The following is a 13,839-nucleotide window of genomic DNA, read 5'->3' as shown; positions in this document are numbered from 1 at the left end:
TTTCATGGGAGACTGGAAACAAATGATACCATTTGCATGATGGTAACACTCACCTACAGCCATCACTCTGTCAGGAAAAGGAAACACTAACACATATATGATGAGCTTATTTCAGTTTCTCTTCACATAATATTCGCTATACTTTGGTAGACCAGAGCCTTTAGTAAACATCACTTGCCCAAGATGCCATGTAGTGGGGATGGACCCAAACTCTATTTAACCATGTAGCCACACCTGTGCCTATATTTTACCTGAATTATGTTAATGGCACAAATGTCTTTGGAATACATGTTAATTCAGTTGACCAAACAACTGAAAACTCTTTGTCAAACGGTGGAGATCTACCCACATTATAAATGTATAAACCAATCTAAAGACCGAAGTTTGATTGATTGATTAGACTCGTGTACTTGCTTATCTCCCTTCGTCTTCACTCTGCATAATCCCGATATACAACTTAGATAACTTAGATTGGTTTCAGCTATTGTTGGCCCAGGCTATGACTAACTCAAAAGCACTACCTAGAAAAGTCTTTTAATTATTTCAGGATACTATGAACCACTCAAGCAGAGTTGTTGTTGACTCAGACATATCCAGGTGTATGTGTTTTATCCGGTATTTCCTGGAGGAATTTGTCCAGGTACTGTTTGAAAGCTATGGGTTTTTTTCTACTTTCGGAATAACATTGAAAAGAGCAGGACCATTTGTAGTGAAGAGATTGTGTTGCAATGTTCTTATGTAGGGGACACATTGCACAGGGGCCTAGTCTTGGGTGAATTGCAAACATAATACCGATATCATTTGCATAATATTGGTGGAATATTTTCCACATGGTGCAAGTAATATATTTTTCATGGTGGCGTTGCAGAGAATAGGGTTTCAGCTGTTTAAGTCGAGCCCAATAATCAAGTCTTGTCATGCCATTTAGTTTTTTAGCACTTGATTTTTATGGTGCTTCAATCCTCATTATGTCTTTTTTGTAGGGGGACCACAATGGGCAGCAGTATTTGAGGTGGGGCCTAGCAAATGTGGAGAAGAGAAGGATGATGGTTTCATTGATCACTAGATTGAAAAGTTCTGTGGATCCATGAGCACACTCCAGCTACAGTTGCTGTCGGCAGTTACACCTAAGTTTCTCATATTATCCGACGGTTCAAGTAGATCTGACAGAAGTGTATATGGTTGTTTGAGTGTGTCCTCTCTTCCAAAGTGGACGAGCCCAAATTTTTCTTTGTTCAGCTGCATATTGTTCTTTGTTTTTTTTTTTGTGCCCAGTGGGTTACTGCGCATAGGTCCGATTGAAGCATCATTTGATCATATGCTCCCTTAATGACTTTCTGAAGCTTAGTCATCTGCTAATATTTTAATGGTGCTATTTTCAGTGGAATCTGCAATGTCATTGATATAGACAATAAAAAGTGGACCCAGCACAGTACCATGCAGGACTCTGCCGATGATTTTTTGCTGGTCTTGAGTGGATGGCATCAACCACAATACGCTGGGTCCTGTTTATTCGGAAATACTTAATCCATTGAAGTAGCTTTCCACAGACTCCAGCGTTGGATAGTTTCCTTAACAGTATATTGTGGTCAACTCTGTCAAAGGCCTTGCTGAAATCAAGGTAAATGACATCAGCATTGGAGCCCTCACTTAGTGCATTTAAGATGTCATCAAAGTGGTGGAGGAGGAGCTGTGTTAGACAGTCCCTCCCACCATGAAAGCCATGCTGGTTGCAATTTAGAAGATGACTTTGCTTTAGGAAGGCTGTTATTCTTGAGCTCAACACTCTCTCAAGCATTTTGATGATATGTGAGTTGAGTGAGATTGGACAGTAGTTTACAAGAGGAGATTTATTCCTCTTTTTAAAGACAGGAATGACTGACTGGGAGAGAAAGTTTTGAGGGATAAAACCGGCATCCAGTTATCTCCTCCGGAGATTTGCAAGTTGCTGTCTGCATTCTTTCAGCACTAAAGCAGGGAACATGTCAGGACCCACTTCTGATTCATGTTTGATTTCTTTTATTGCTGTTATGATGTTAGTAGCATTGACGGTTATGTCAGAAAGGACATGCTGAGAATTCAATGAAGCAAAGCTGCTTTGAGTCAATGAAAACAGAGCAGTTTTGACTTTGCAGAATCTCAGACATGTCTTTGGCATCACTGTGAAGGATGCCATTTCTGTCAACCAGTGGGCTGATAGAGGAAACTGTGGTCTTATGTGTTTTTGCAAAAGAGTGTAGTGAAAAAACTGAAAGAACGGTTGGTCTATACTGGCATTTAGTCACCATTTTAAGTGAATCTGTGTGAACAGGATCACGTTGGCTGTACAGATCAGAAGGGCTGTATGAATCGTATCACGTTGGCTGTACAGATCAGAAGACTGTATGAATCGTATCACGTCGGGGTCACCAGTTTGTAAGAACGATTGTACGAACCAAAAGGAGAAATGGTGACGAATGGAAAAACAGGGCTCCTTTTTCAACACGTCACACGGTCGACACAAAAAATATAAAATGATAAATGTTATAATTCTATAACATAGAGAACTTAGAAATGCCAGGAAGGACAAGATAGGACGCAACCGATAGAGATGAATAACAGTAAGATTTATTAGAGCATTATATTGTATGTCTGTGTGTGTGTGTGAATGCGACATAATAAAACACATAAGACTGGCTGTCATGTAAACAAAAGAGTGTGCGAGTAATACATGTATGTGAATGCGAAAGATACAAGTATTGATAAGAGTCAGTAACACGTATAAGGAATTTACCAGTTCTTAGTTAAAGTACACAGTGGTAAGTGTCTGTATATAAGAAGTTAAAGCGTTGGGGCAGAGCGATCACTCGTCGTGATGTTAGGGCTTCTATGCCGGGCCGGGTTCTTGAATACAGATGTTCTTCGCAGGCTGAATTCTGGCTGTTAATTTCGTGGTGAGGCGATTCACACAAACAGGGCTGAAAAGCTGCAGTTAGCTGTTGGTAGCTTGTGTACGTGTAGAGTCATGTTGACGCTGGCGGCGATGCTTGTAGTCGTAGTTGGACGATGGTGTCGATGTCGTCGCTGGAACTGGCTGGTTGGTTGGTGCTGTGTTACGCGTGTGTGGTCAGAACGACCAGATCTAAGATCTGAGCCGCGACGAATTGGCAGGGATAATTTAGGCTATTTATAGGAAAATAGGGGCTCCAGGAAAGCATTAGAAGAAACACTCTCACGTGACCTTATTAGGGGCTGTGGTTGGTCGATTTGCATCCTGGGGGCAAATGGAGATAATTTACCCGCGCAAAGAATAGTCAGTCAGGTGATGACAGGGAATGAGTTGCTTTCTGCTACGCCCGCACTTGTTAATATTTATAGTGAGAGAAGTGTTCACTACAATAGTAAAAAAAACCTTAGGATTATTCTTGATGTTTTTAATAGCCAAGGCTTCCTCTACAGCTGTTGCTTCTTTGATTCCAAGGTTGTTAATGTTCTCGATTGGAGGTGATGCTGCTGATGGTGGTATTTTAGATTATTGATTTTTCAGTTTATTCTTTTTATTCTCCTGGTGAGCGCTTTTCTGTTTTGGAATCCTGCGTCTACTGTTATTTATGAGTCATGAGGATGTGTTTTTGAGTGTATGTAGATGACTGTGTCCAAGAAAATAGTTGCCATGCGTTTGTGTTTGTTGTGGTATTCGAGGAAGCAAGGGTGAAGGACCAGTCCATCTGCGATAAGTCTTGAGTGATCGCTCTCCAGTTTGACCTGTGTAAATTCATGTTATCAAATGGGTGCACTGGAGTTAGTGATTTATGCCAAATTTTTGGATGCTGAAGATTGAGGTTATAGAGTAGTATATCATGATCAGACAGGCAGGTTCTTTCCACTGTGATGTTAGGGATAGTGTTAGCATGATTGCTTAGCACTAGATCTAAGACACTTTGGTTGTTTCTGGTTGGTTCATGGACAAGTTGTGACAAGAAAAAAATATCCATAAATTTGAAAAGTAATTCCACTGCTGCTTTGTCTGAGCTTGAGGTGAAGCTTCTTGGTCTAACGATATTAGTGGACCAATCTACAGAGGATAGGTTAAAGTCACCCATCATCAGAATATTTCCTGGGTTGCATTGCAGGAGGAAAGATTTCATCTTCACTTGGAAATAGTGTAAGAGTGCTTGTGGGAGTCTGTAGAGCCCAATGACAGGCAGGTCTTTACCCTTGTTGTGTACAGAGATTGATTTGCAGTAACTGTTGGAGAAAAGGTTCTTGGCCTCTGCACTGAAAGAATCATGGAGGGAAACACCAACTCTACCCTTTCTTCGGCCTGCCCGATCAGGGCAAATGGCAGTGAAGTCTTTGATTTTCAGTTCAGCCTCTAAATGAACGTCATTTAGGTGGGTTTCAGTTAGAACAAAGAAAGGGATTGGACGTGAGTGTGCTGCAATCCATCCCTCAGTGTGGGGTATTTTCCATTTTTGAGCCCTGATGGCTGGGTTGTTACCTTGGGCTTTAAGGAGGAATGTCGTTAAGGCAGCAGCTTCATTGTGTTTGTTGTTGCTACTCAATGGCAGTAGCAAGGGTGTTTTTCACCTTGGATTGGTAGTAGAGGTTGGATACTTCTCTGAATTTCTTTCGCCAGATTCAGCATGGCTAAAAGAGAAGTTTTGTCTCTAGAGTCACTGCTGGATGTGGTCACAATGTTGTTATTACCTTTGTTTTTTTAGCTTGGTTGTCTGTTCCCTGATTTATGATGGGCAAAGGAATCATTTTTGCTGTAGTAGGTGATACAGTTATTGTTGTGGTTGGAATAAGAAGCAGGTTTGGCATAGTTGAATCTGTTGTGGGGAGCACTCTCACCATTACCACTTTTCTCAGTGCCACTATATTTACTAATGGAGCATCTAGTTACTGGTAGGTGGGTAAAAGGGCAGCTTTGTTGCAATCATATTCTCTCGTGAGAATAGCGGCAGATATTGGGATTCCGTTTTGTCTGTGTAAGAGGAGTGTGATGTGGTTGTCTGTTCATTGATGTTCCATAGTTGATGCATCTAGTTTCTGGGAGGTGAATGAAAAGACGGTCTTGTCACAAACACATCCTCTCACAGAGGGAATTTTGGGTACCATTTTGTTTGTGTGGGTGGGATATGTGGCAATTGTTTGTTTACGGAAGATTTAGAGGTGAATGATTCTGGGAATGGTGTGGTAAGGGTTGTTCCTGGTGAATTTGGTTGGGCAGAGATGTTAGTCATCCTATTGCTGGGTTGTAATGGTGAAGTACTGGTAAGGGTTGTGGTGGTGAGGATGGTAGTAGTAGCTGATGTTGACTGACTGTGCTGGCATCGATAATGGTGGTGGAAATGGCAGTTGTGTGGTTGGTATCATCAATAACTGATGCAGCCAGTCATTGGGATACCATTCTCGATGCTTTCATAGTCATCTGTCACCACTAGTCTCTGTTCTGTCAATTGTAGTAGGTCCACTTTGTTGTGACCTGTCCAGTCCTTGATGTTGTCAAACCAGGATTTTCTGTCTGCCTCTTTTATCCTCCATCAACTGTACCCTCAAGAATGGTTTTAAGCAGGGAGTTGTGACGGGATACATGACCATACCATGCAAGCTTCTGTTTTTTTACCTGAGCAACGAATGGTTCTTACCTACCGGTGTATTTGTTGACTTGCTGCCAAACAAAGCTGTTTTGTGCTCTGTGTACAAGATGTTTTGTAGCCTCTTTAAGCACTTGTGCTCAAATGCCTGGATTTTTCACTCCATGTCAGCTGTAAGAGTTCAGCTCTCAAACCTATAAAAGAAAATCAAAGTTACCAGGATCTTGTTGGAAAACTAATGGAATTATTTTTCCATATGCTGTTCAGTTTTATCGTGGCAGCAGAGGCGAAGCTAAGTATTGTTATCTCCTTTTGAGATTTGTTATCTATGGTCAGTGTGGATCCTAAATACTTGAAAGTGTCCACTTCATCAAGTCTCTCTCAGTTTAGCATGATGTTAGTTGCTGTGTTTTGGATGTTACTATTAACCCGGATTTTGCTCTTTTTGAGCTGATCTCCATCTTGTATGCTCCTAATAGTTTTTCCAGTTTGGTGGTTCTGTAGTTCTGCTTCACTATTTCCTATCAGTTCATTTTCATCTGCAAAGTGCAGGTTGGAAATGGGCCGTCTTCCAATCGTGCTAACGATTCTGCCAGCTCGATGCATTATTTCTTTGCACAGCTCAGAATAGGAACTGCGCTCATTGTAAACTCCTTTTGTAATTTTTGTGTTACATGATTAGGATTACTATAAGCAAAAACCTGCAGATCTTCCTCTATAACTGCTAAACATTTAGCAATAATTTTTGTAATTAAAGTGGTGTAGGTGGAGCTTCTTTTGTCTTGCCTGTATTTTCAGCTTGTTCTTATTTTAAAAGCATCAGCACCTTGTTAGATAAATTTTTCTCTAGGATGCTAGCAACTGAATCACTTTGTCTTCTATAAAGTATTGCAATATCTTTTTGAATTTGATGTAGACTTTCTGCAATGTCATGGATACAGTCTGGCCATATACTTTTGCAAGCACTATTCAAAGTTATGTACAGCATCCATTATGCTGAATTTCTTCCCTGTCAAAAGTTGTTTGAAAGTTCTTTTCATATAATATACTTTGAAATTAGCTATCATACTTTGGTCTTTTGGCTGGAGCAAAGAAGTTATATTTTGGGGGATATATTCAGCCCTCACATTATCAAAAAGGTTATCTAAGTTTGCTGGGTGGTTCGGTGCATTCTCTAAAAGAAGTAATGCTTTGATGAAAATATGTCTGGCACTATACTGTTCTAGTTGTAATATAGGGGTTGCCTACACAAAAAGTTCTCTACACCAGAGTCAGAGATCTCAGGAAAGTTGTTCCTTCATAAAAAAGGCTATGAGGAAGATAATTATGAAAGGTGCTGCAAAGACAAGAAAAACCATTCAATTTCAGAAGCCAAGCAATAAGCAAACATTTTAATGGATGAAATATACTGCAAAATATAATTGTTGAGCACAACCATTGCCCATATGCAAATATAATGAATGTTTTGAAAATTTCAGATAATGTGATGAGACAAGCATAAAAATACAAGTTATCTTCTCCACTGGATCATTTAGCTTTGTACACCTTGTGCCTCTCCACTTTCAGCAAAAAGGTGAACTTCAAAGAAGTACACTTTTTCAAACTATTAAACAAATTCAACACAATCACCCAAAATCCCTTTAAAAAATTGTAAATAAACTTTTTAATACCACTTCTCCTCAGTATTTTCCCTTGAAATATTTAAAAATTTAATATTCTTGCTTTTCAGTCTTTCAATACTCTATTAGTTTCTCATATTCACCATTATTAGCAACACCTGTTTGAAATATGGGGTGAATTAATGCCGTTTTTTGGCTGAGCAAATCTTAAATAGGTTAACCAAAGCAATTCATACTTCTGGTAAAGTTCAACGTTTTTCTTTATTAACCATAAAGGTTATACATAGAAGGGACAAAACAAAGGACTTTGGACAGACATACACAAATCTTGCAAAACTTTGGACGATGTGTATGAGTTTAAAAATTAATTATATATTTTTAAAGTTAAAAATTAAAATGATTTAGATGAAAATGTTCAGGGTTCAATTTATTAACCCGCCAGTTATTTTCCTTTTATTTCTTCCTTTTTTTTTTTCTCATTTTTTCCTTTTTCTTCTTTCTATCTTATCTTTCTTTTTTCTTTTTTCTTTTTTGACTGGCTATGCAAGCACAGCTCCCTTTATACACATCTTTCAAGGGTTCGTTTCGAGAGGATTTCCCTTTTGTCTTCTTCCACTTGGCCACTGTCTTCGTCGAAGGGTTCAACCGGCAGGTCAAACATCTCTGTTGGGTTTTGTAATATCTGAATATCTTCTGGATGACTTTTCCTCAAATCATAGTACAGTTGTAATGGCCTCCTTGGTATCATTTAAGAAATACACATTTGATTCTAGATGGGGTTTAATAACCCCGTCTAGATATTTGTTCTTCGTTCTATACTGTATCATGATCTTTTTGTCTTTCTTAAAGTCTACTAAGCTTTTATATGGGTTCGTTGTTCATTTTTTTTTTTTTTTTTTCAATTTCATGTTCAGAGGTAGGGGGGAATCCTTCCTCTTACTTCTTTTTCTAGTCACCTCCTTGAAACTTGTCTCACTTGTTTCGCTTGAGGGTGACTCATTTGATAAGGCTGCTTCCTTGTTCGCGAGTGCTCCCTCCACATTACTCTGAGGGGCTTGGTTTTCAGAGCTTGTCACAGACCTCATGCCAGTCTCCGTGGCCTTTGGTGCCGCTTCTGTGCTTGTTGGCTGAATATAGGCCTCCTTGGCCTTCGATGTCGTTGGCTTGTTGTTTGAGGCGGACGCCGGCTTCGTAACGACCTCCATTGTTGTCGGCGCCGTCTCTATAGTTACTGGCTGAGTCACCAGTTGGATCTTGTCGGATAATGCCGATACAGCTTTTAGAACGGTCTCCGAGGCCATCGGTGCCATCCTCACTGGTGGTTGGTTGCGTATTGGTGACACCTCTGGTGACACCGGTTGGGTTATCGGACTATATTTCTTAGTTGCGTCAGCCACCGACTTAGTAACTGTCAATGCTGCCACTGTGGTCACTGGTTGTGTGACTGCCTCTTCAACCTGTGGTGCCACTTCTTTATTTTGTTCCTCAACTTCCTTCTTTTTCGGGCATTTGGACCTTAGGTGCCCCTTCTTTCCGCAATAGATTGGAATGATTTTGTCATTTATGTTTATGGACTCGGGTAAGTCTTCTAAGTGGAGGCTGGAAGCCTGCACCAATATCTCAAGGGTCTGCCCTTTCTAGTTTGTTGGGCCATTTCTTGTTACCTGAATTATGTGGATTTTTTCCTCTATTATACACTCTACTTCTACCTCTGGCGGTATATATTGAATCTTTATCCGGGACGTCCTTCATCCCAGATAAAGTGGCAACAACATTATTTTGCCACTTGTTAGGGTTTGAGCCGAGAGATTCTGTGCTCTCTCAATCAACTCAAACCTGGCTTCAACTGTTGCGTATTTGGTACCACGAGCTAAATATTTCACTTCTTTCATGACATGCCCGAGGCATTTTTCCACCATGCTTTCTTCCAAAAATTCGAAGGTTTTCTTCTGTTTTGTATATTATAGTACGTTCTTTAATATTGTTAATTGCCTCACTGGGAGACGAAACCTAACTCTCCCCATTTACTTCCGAGATCATTTCAAAATATTTCCTTATCTTTTCCATATTCACATCAATATGTTCTTGTCCGCCTACAGCGGCGGCAAAATTCATTTTTTTCGAAACAATTTCTTCTGACGAAGACATAATTTTGCATCAATGCAAAAAATTAAACCTTTTTTTTTTTTTTTCCTAGGCAAAGTTTAAAGTTCAATATTGTAGTAATTGCATATATCTCCCTCCCCTGTGAAGGGGAGGGTCACATTACACAACTAAATTGTCAATCGATTTTTTAAATGTTTCCCTTACGGGGAAACCAGCAAACGCAATGAACAACAATATTAATAACACAACAAAAATTATAGCCAACACAAATCAACTCTCGCAAGACTGAGGTCTGGAATCCAAGACCTGGTAAAGTTCAACGACTTTCTCCAAGTAGGTACAACAAGTATTGTGAACAGAGTGAAAATGTAGGTAAGAAATTACAGGATGTCTCCCTTGTCAAATCATCCAGCTTTGTATGACTCCTGCATACTGATCTTCAAAAAATGCATTTCATCAGAAAATAGAACAAATTCAAAGCACTCAATAAACTCCATTTGTAAATAAATGTTTTAAAACCCATTTTTTCTGATTTATTCCTTAAAATATTACAAAATTTGTTATTCTGATTTTTCAAGTCTCAGTCATCACATTTGCTGCGAGGTATGATTTCTGCCTCTCCACACCCGCAACAGCTTACATGCCTTCAAAAATACACTTCACTAGAAAATGTTGTTGTTGGCACTCCGTCGCTTACGATGTCGAGGGTTCCAGTTGATCCGAACAACGGAACAGCCTGCTCGTGAAATTAACGTGCAAGTGGCTGGGCACTCCACAGACACGTGTACCCTTAACGTAGTTCTTGGGGATATTCAACGTGACACAGTGTGACAAGGCTGACCACTTTGAATTACAGGCACAACAGAAACAGGAAGTAGGAGTGAGAGAAAGTTGTGGTGAAAGAGTACCACAGGGTTTGCCACCATCCCCTGCCGGAGCCTCGTGGAGCTTTAGGTGTTTTCACTCAATAAACACTCATAATGCCAGGTCTGGGAATCGAAACCGCGAGTCCACTGGGCCTTTGCGCCTCCTCACTAGAAAATAAAATTAATTCAGCATGCTCAATGTTAAATTCTGCACTAAAGACATTGATGCAGAGGTCCCTCTAATGTTGCAAAACATTTTTGCCGGTGAGCCATCCCTGATTAGAAAACAAGGTTCTTGTACTCATGACATGTAACATCGAGAAACTAGCACTTGCTCCCCTTTGGATGATGGATGACACTTTTAAAACAGCCAAATGTATTCTATTGGGCATGACTGTGTGGTTATGTAGCTCACTTCTCAACATCGTTTTGGGTTTAGTCACTGAGTGGCACCTTGGACAAATGTGTTCTACTATAGCCCCAGGGTGGTCTGATGTTTTGTGAGTGGATCTGGAAGACAAACTGTGTAGAAGCCAGCAGCATCTCTCTCTCTCTCTCTCTCTCTCTCTCTCTCTCTCTCTCTCTCTATATATATATATATATATATATATATATATATATATATATATATATATATATATATGAGGGTGTACTAAAAAGTTCCTGGCTTTAAGAAGTTTGCAAAAGGCCTAGCTGGAGGGCCCAACCTTCTTAGTTCTTTTACAAGGTTTAGAAAAACTGACAGATCGTTGCAATAAGTGTGAATCTGAGAGGGGAATATGTTGATTAAAATCATAATTAACTGACCCTCCTGTATTTTCTGAAACCAAAGCCAGGAACTCTTCAGCATTGCCTCATCTATATATATATATATATATATATACACACACACATATACGTTTGTCCTTTCACTGCTCAATAACCTCATAGTTCAACAAAAGTATTACTAGAATAACCATTTGACTGTAGGCCCAGGCAGTGATCTGTTGCTAAGTTTGCTTCCCAACCACATGCATTCAGGTTCAATGTTGCTGCATGGCACCTTGGGTAAGTGTCCTTCACAGCCCTGTCCAACCAATGCCTTTTTAAATTAGTTTATTACCATATTAGGTTGTCAAGTCAGTTAACTGAATTTTCAGCCATCACATACAATTCTAAATCTGTATGTAGGTTCAATTCTAATCAAAATTCTTTTCTACTCTAGGCACAAGGCTCGAATTTTGTGGGGAGGGGGCCAGTTGATTAGGTCATCCCCAGTATGCAACTGGTACTTAATTTATCGACCCTGAAAGGATGAAAGGCAAAGCTGACCGTGGCAGAATTTGAACTCAGAATGTAAAGGCAAACAAAATACTGCTAAGTATTTGATTGGCGTGCTTACATTTCTGCCAGCTCGCTGCCTTAAATCAAACTTCATCTACTCTTCATTAGACGTTTCTAAAGTATTTCATTCCCACCCATCAACATAAGAGAATTCAATAGATGTGTAAATGTTGCAGTCCTAATCATCATTTTTAACATCTACTTTTCCATAATTACCTTCCACTCATTTTATATTTCAACATTAAAAGGCCTCGCATATACAACTTATAACCATTTTCTGAAGGAATAATTTTGCTGAGATCTTCCACTCCGATACAGGGGAATTTTTTTTCACTTATCACTTCCATTCTGTTGGTAATAATCCAATGTGGTATTCAAAGGAATGTCGTTAATGCAAAAAAAAGTAGTTCAAGCAGAAGTTTGTATATTTGTATTATGCAATGAAAGATTGAAAGCAAAGGTAGATTAGCAAGCACCTCCTCTGATGCCCCTCCCTTCTCAAACATTCCTTGTCCTGCAAAGTTACTTGGTGACCCTGTTAGTGCTGGTGCTACGTAAAATGCATCCAGTCCACATTAAAGTGGTTGGCATCCAGCAGTAAAAACCATGCCAAAACAGACACAGAATCCTGGTGTAGTCTTCTACTTGGCCAGCAGATGTCAGCATGGAAGGCAAACATTAAATGATGATGATGATGGTCCTAGTTTCAGTCCATCAAAATTTGGCCTTTTGATTGAAATCAGGAAATTATTTATATTCATGAAATTAATTGTTCTGATAAAGGAAACAATTTCATTCACAAATATGCAGGACTTTATTTACCACAACCTCAATTTTCACATTTATGCAGTTACTTTTCTGTATGAATCCCTACATCTTAAGTCACTTTTTTGAGAGAATAATTTGTCATATTGTGAAGGCGCAATGGCCCAGTGGTTGGGGCAGCGGACTCGGGGTTTCGATTCCCATACTGGGCGTTCTGAGTGTTTATTGAGTGAAAACACCTAAAGCTCCACGAGGCTCCGGCAGGAGATGGTGGCGAACCCTGCTGTACTCTTTCACCACAACTTTCTCTCACTCTTACTTCCTGTTTCTGTTGTGCTTGTAATTCAAAGGGTCAGCCTTGTCACACTGTATCACGCTGAATATCCCCGAGAACTACATTAAGAGTACATGTATCTGTGGAGTGCTCAGCCACTTGCACGTTAATTTCACGAGCAGGCTGTTCCGTTGATCGGATCAACTGGAACCCTCGACGTCGTAAGCGACGGAGTGCCAACAACAAATTTGTCATATGTGACTAGCTAAGTGACCAATACAAGAGAATGATTGCCACCGATATTAGTGATATGGCTTCTCTCCAGTATGAATACATTTGTGTGCAGATACAAAATATCTTTGAGAGAATGATTTACCACAGTAATGTTGCTTCTCTCCTGTATGAATACGTTTATGTGCAGTTACAGAATATTTTTGAGTGAATGATTTGCCACATATCACAGTGGTATGGTTTCTCTCCTATATGAAAACATTTGAGTCTAGTGAAATGACCAAGAAAATGATTTAATATAGATATCACAGTGTTATGGTTTCTCTCCAGTATGAATACATTTGTGTGTAGTTACAGAATATCTTTGGGAGAATGACTTACCACAGATATCATAATCGATGTAGTAGAAACATGTGTAGGTCCATTTGAAGCTATATATATATATATATATATATATATAAAGGAAATAAAGGTAATGCTATGCTATGTTCTAATAATTATTATTATTATATATATCGTACATCTTCTACTTGTTCCAATCATTACACTACAGCATGCTGGGTCACCACCTTGAATTTTTAGTCGAATGAATCGACCCCATAAACAGACTTGTGGAATATTTATGACAATTTCATGCGGAAGGAAAAGGGCAATGAATTAGGTGGGTTTTTTCCTTCATGTTTTGGTATTCCTGGCTTATATACAACATTAATAGCAATTGTGAAAAAACTTTTCATTCAAAAAGTTTAAATTTATGTATGTACTCCAACATGCACCCCACTCCTAATTCTGTACCCTTTTTGTTTTCCATGAGGTAGTGATCAGTTAATTCTGAACATCCTCTAGTAATATTCTGACTGGATGATCATGACGGGAACACCTTCAAACTATTTATTACAGTAGGTTACTGGAACATATAAGAAGCAAATTGGTCATTAGATCAATATTCTTTTCCACTCTAGGTACAAGGCCTGACATTCTTGGGGAGGGGGCCAGTTGATTAGATCGACTCCAGTATGCAACTGGTACTTAATTTATCAACCCTGAAAAGATGAAAGGCAAAGTCAACCTTG

Source organism: Octopus bimaculoides, chromosome 28, assembly GCF_046866305.1.
Source record: "Octopus bimaculoides isolate indiv1 chromosome 28, ASM4686630v1, whole genome shotgun sequence".
In the NCBI taxonomy this organism is placed as follows: Eukaryota; Metazoa; Mollusca; class Cephalopoda; order Octopoda; family Octopodidae; genus Octopus; species Octopus bimaculoides.
The sequence above is the reverse complement of the archived record's forward strand: the minus strand, read 5'-3'. Positions refer to the sequence as shown.